This window comes from Eurypyga helias, unplaced genomic scaffold, assembly GCF_000690775.1.
Source record: "Eurypyga helias isolate BGI_N326 unplaced genomic scaffold, ASM69077v1 scaffold26462, whole genome shotgun sequence".
Classification (NCBI taxonomy): domain Eukaryota; kingdom Metazoa; phylum Chordata; class Aves; order Eurypygiformes; family Eurypygidae; genus Eurypyga; species Eurypyga helias.
In genome coordinates, this window is record NW_010237037.1 from 23896 (window position 1) to 29895 (window position 6000).

A 6000-nucleotide genomic window follows, 5' to 3' on the forward strand; every position below is an offset into this window, starting at 1 on the left:
ACATTCTAATGACAGCATCCTGGTCTAGCAAACAATTGATGAAGATGTCAATAATTATTCCTAGGCAAAGCCCTACTACTAAGGTCAATGATGCAAAGAATACTTGTCAGTGAAGCACTGCAAGAGAGAAAAGTGTCACACAAGATTTTGTGTTCCGCAGAGTTAAACTGTGCCACTGTCTGACGGCTCTGCACTCAGATTTCCATGCCCCCTCACAGTGAAAAAGGGCATCCAGGCACAGCATTCGCTAGGACAGAAACACAAACTCTGCAATATGGGTGGCCCCAAAGAAATAGGCTACAAGCATTGATTTTTTTGTTTGTTTGTTTTGCTTATTTTAGAGAAGATAATGATTACTGACAGGCAAGTTGACGGGGAAGGAATGCTATGCTGATTGTACAGTTGCTGAAAACATGTTTTTAGGTAACCCTCTGGAAAACTGCATTTTGATTCTGTGTAACTTCCAAATGTTTAGGAAAATTCAGACCTGACAATTCATACAACTTCAAAACCCCACTGAACGCTTGATAAATCTACTTCAGAACTAACTCAAATTTACACACATTAAAGTAAGCAGAATAAAAGCCACGCTTGCCCCTAACATTTCCTAAATTATTATTAACATCTATATTATTTACTATTAAATATCTAATACTTATTTAATCACATTTTATTTGGGTTTTTCTATATTTTTTTAAATTCCAAAAGAGGTAACTATGTATAAACAAATATATATAACCATATGAATTCTGAAACTCAAATACTGGTGCACAAACATGCAACGAGCCAAAACCCAGACTGATGGATGCTTACAGTCCAAACTGAAGAGAGAAAAGACCTTTTACATCATTATTGTTACTTCACTTACTGATACACCAGGATATATGATAAATCTTTTATTTTTAAACCCACAATCACTATGCCAACAGCCACCCCAAATGAGATCCCACTAGTAGGTCCATACTAGTAGGTTTTTCCTCAGAAAGGTCGGCTGAAAATTTTCAAGTCTAACATCTAAAATTATTATTACTATATAAAAGAATACAACAACCCCCAAGCTTTTCCAGAATTTTCTGTCCAAGGGCAAAACACTCTGCCAAACCCACAAAAGTCCTTACTGCCCTCTGCCTGACAGAAAAGGAGGATGAGCACTCATGTCCCTAACAAATACCCACAATGCTTCTTGACCAATACACTGTCAGCAACTCGTATTTTTGACAGTTTAAGATCTAATAGTTCAACCCCACATAGCCAGCAACTCAAGATCAAAACAGAAAACACACAATGCTCTAACACAGCATGCTATAACAATCGGGTAGCTCTTCTCTGCATGGTTGAGGATTTAATTTTATTTGGAAGATTTTTATGCAATATCCAACATAAATCAAATCAAACATACTCCTCTGCAGGTCTTTAGAAACTCTGATTGTAACTCACGGGTACCACTATAAAAGTTTGGAACAGTTTTAGGTTTATTCTAGTCCCAAATTTCCTCCTAGTCTAAAGGTTGAAATGACATTTTTAAAGGATCCTTAATAGTTGTGAAATTCTTTAGTATTGCTCGACTATTTCAAGCCATGGCATAGAGCGAAGCTCACAAGCAAACACACAACCCAAACTCTGCAAAAGAGAGAATGATACTAGTAGCAAATCTGGAAGAAATTTCAGTGGCATTTTTTGCTGTATGTTGCTAAAAATGACACATTTCCTAAATTAGTATATATTGGAATGAACAATATGAAGAAGAGAATATTGTGCCAGTCCAAGGAAAAGGAGACATAAATCACAAATCCAGTGAAAAGCATAAGATGGTTTTTCAAAAAAGTTCTCCATGCAAAGATTTGGCAGAAAAGACTAATCATAGGCCAAAAAACCCACCAGTAAACAGCATTTTTTTAAAATCTGCATTTAAAAAAAAAGCCAAACAACAATGGCTACCATCCACTGGTACAGTAAGTCCAGAACCCAAGATCACTTGTCACCCATTGCAGAGTAATCTCCTATTTTTCATGGCAAAAAAGGTAATGAAAACATGCAGCCTGTCAATCAGATTATTTTCAAGCTCCTGTTGGATAACAGCTCGTGCATAACTCAGAAACTCTGTGTTTTACTTACCAGTTTCTTCACACAACAGCATGGACTTAGCATCATCCTCATTTCTAAAACTTAAGAATGTTTTATCAAGCCTACATGCTCTACTCTCCCCTGATGTCTCAATAGAAAGGTTCACGTACCAGAACGTCTGTGGCGTGTATCCAAATTGCTATCTGATTCATCACAGCATTTAGACACAAGACAAACTCTAATTGATTAGTGGGGAGAGAAGGAGACAGAAGTAAAGGACAGAAGAACCTTCCTTAAAATGACATGGTATTCGGAACAGGTTTAACCTTGAAGACTGCTTCTCAACACAGCTCAGACACAGAATCACTGAATCACATGCCAGCTTATTCTTGGTAAATGGTACAGATAGGCCTCGTGTTACACCAGCCAAGCGGCAAGACTCGTATCTGTTGTGGTCTCTACAATAAGGAATTATGTAACCCAAAATCTTCTGCGCTGCACGTCCTAAATTAGCCTCAAGATTTTTTCACCACTGGAACTGACAGCCTTTAGTCTTTCATATTTTCTTGACTCTAACAGTAGATGACAATCACAATAAAATGCCGCGATAAAAAATGCACCAAAGGAAATAATACCAACATACAACTATTATCCTCGGATCAACGGCCTAAAAATCAGTGAGTATCTAAAGAACCAGAGTAAGATCTCAGGACTTTCTATCATCCGGTCCTGTGTAGACTACTCTTTCAATACTGTGAACATCCACATTTCAGTCAACTCTCACTAAATAAATACTCAAGTAGTTTATTATAGTCTTCATCAAAAATATAGGAGAAAGACTTCTAAGATGAAAGTCACAAGGGGCATTGCTCAAACTGAAACCAAATACTGCTCATTCATCCTGATAAAAATCAGACATCCAGAAAATGTCATTTTCCCATAGCATGACAACATGGAATTACATATCAACTGGACAAATTAACTTATTAGATCTAGGGCTCCTCAGGACTTCCTTCAACCCCAAGAAACAATGGTCAAGTCGACATATCGTTCCACCTCCCTCTAATGATCTTTGTATTATTTGCCCCTGGGAGGAAGAAGTCCAGCACCTTTGCTGTCACGAACAGCTTGTTCAGAGAGTTCAGCTATAGCTCTATTTTTAACTGATGAGACCTGCCTACAGCGCAGACTGAGGAAGACAGACTTTGCCCACTTCCCCCCTCCCCCAAACAAAATAAGACACATCTTTGCTCTAAAACAAGGCAATTACTCTCAATTCAAACCAAAACAACAACATGCTAAAAATACTCCATCATCTTATATGTAAGATACACATCCAAATATAGAGGGGTATGTATATTAATATAAGCATACACAAAAATGCAGGCATTTCGAGTACATACCCCTGAATCATCATATTCTAAAGCAGAACTTGCCTCTTACCTTTTTCTCTTATACATATGATAAGAAACGAATGACCCTGTGCCTACTCATGATGACTGCAGCACAACCAGCCAGTTCTGCTGAATCAGTGTGTTCTACTTGATCCTAGAAAGAAAATATAAACATGTATTTTATGATTGGTAATTCTGCCACAAACCATGGTTTTTTTCAACGTGTGACTGCAGCTAGCACAGACACATTTGGCAAGTGCCGCAAGCCTTCAAATCATTTGGAATACATTTGCAGCTTTCAATTCAGGGATCTATGCACTATGCTACTATCTCACTCCAATATCCTGGTGAAAAAAGCTGCTAATAAAACCCACATTGCTCCCTACCTACTATTATTCTTCATTTAACTGTAAACCCACAGAGTGAGGCAGCAACTCCAATTGTCCTTGTATTCCTGGTGTCCTTGACTGTAACGCTTAATTTATAAAACTAGCCTCTGAAGTTAATTATATTACACTACAATAGGCCTTCCAAAAATAAAGAGCTAGTAGCTTTGATACTCAACAAAAATTCATGGTCCTCTGAATTCTGTAAACTGTAGTCATCAGCTTCCCACTGATTTTGTTACAGCTAAACAACTGGTTTTGTCTTCAAACGATTCCCCCTACAATCTTAGGCTCCCTTCATGTCCTAAAGGCTTCTTCTCTCAAAACCTACAGGACCTACAATAGACCTAAGGAAAAAAAAAAGCATTTTCAGAAGAAACTGTCGTATTATCCTAACTACAGCACATCTGTAGATGAGGCGCTCCTTTTCACAGGCTGCATCCTAACAGTCAACATAGCTCAAAAATCCAACACAACCATAAGCAAATAAAAGAGACTAGTTTACGACAAACACTGCAGTAAGAACAAGGGGTGAGATAAGTTAAATTCATGTTTTAAGGTTTGCTGGTGCTGGTATTTGACCTGTTAGGTAGTTGAAATATTTATTAGTGCTCTGGTGAAGCAGCAGCATATGTTAGAAAAAAAAGTCCTAGAACTCCAGCAAAATGAACAAGGCTAAAAAAAATCAGTTTGCCGTTCATGAAAGCGATATTCAGTGTTATACTACAATTTTCCCAGGGTTGTTTATTATTCTTTTCAGAAATAAGCTACAATAATAATTCCAGGAAACTAATGAACTGAACAGTAGCACTCTTAGTAGTAGTTTCCAAACTCAGAAAAAAATTCCACAGCTTTGTATGCCAACAGACCTGTTCCTGTGTGCAAGTAAAATTTCTGATGCCATATGTATTTCTACGCCTGTAAATTAAGATGAATTTTGGATATTTGGGAAATCGTAGAAATTACTGTATTACAAAGTTCTTCAGGTAGGCTTCATATGCATGCGAAAACGGAGGTGAGGGAAATTCGATTGCACTGAAAGGCTTCAGAATGATAAGGTTTTTCAAAGGGATGTGAAGTACATGTGGCAGCGGGGCTGCCATGGCTACACCCACCATGGCCCCTCCTGGTCTGTAGGCGGAGGAAAATGGTACTGTTTTCATCACCCCTTTGAAAAGATGGATGAATTAATGACAATTCTGCTTGTGATTTATGACAAGGCCTGTCAACTGCATCATGAACATCAAACACACTTTGCATGAACCGGTCGGTCATACATTAACCACAAAGTTCAATCTTTACCAATCCGAAATGGATCAAACCTAGCAACCCACAGCTGAAACAGCACTCGAAGCCAAGCCTCCTGGGCAAGCCATATTCAGGGCAACGGTACAGCTTTATTATTCATTGTTTTTATTCTGATCCACTTTCCTTGTTCCATTCTTCCCAGGTAATAACTTTTTTGTCCGTAATCACTCAACACAGAAGTACATAGATCCAATCAATCGCTACCGGTCTCCAAAGAAAGCTTTGAAGAGATATTACCTGGAGGTACTAAAGCTTTTTGTTTACAGTTCAGAATTTACTCTCAGCAGACTTTTCCCCTTACAAAGATCAATGCAAAAATCAAAGCATGCTTACAGATATAAATGTAATATATTTAAACAAAAAGCAAATCAAAAAAATTAAATCATAAGGTTTGGATTTCCTGGGGAAAAAATAGTTCACAACAGAGCCAAATTCTTTTTCCACTAAGAAGTTAATGTAAGATAACCACATAAAAATAAAAATCAAGGACAAAAAGAATAACTACAGAGGACAGTCAAGAATATACATGACATTAAACCTAGTGATTACTACATTTTTCACAGATCATACACACTGCTAAAAAAGGGTTCTATCGCACTTGAAAAATTTCCACCTAAAAATTATGTGCCTACTGAGACCTAAGATCATTACAAATTAAGGAGGTCCAGCGTCTCTGCTGTTCTGCTTACTTGGAGCATTTCACAGGTTCTTATCTCTTCTGCTGATGGTTGGCTGAACTCTTTTGCCTCCCTGCCCTGAAGTTGTATCACTCAGGTGCTGCTTTGGTTATAGCCTACGTGTATGATTTCCCTCAGGAGCTCCAAGAGGGCGACTGCCAATTACTGCAA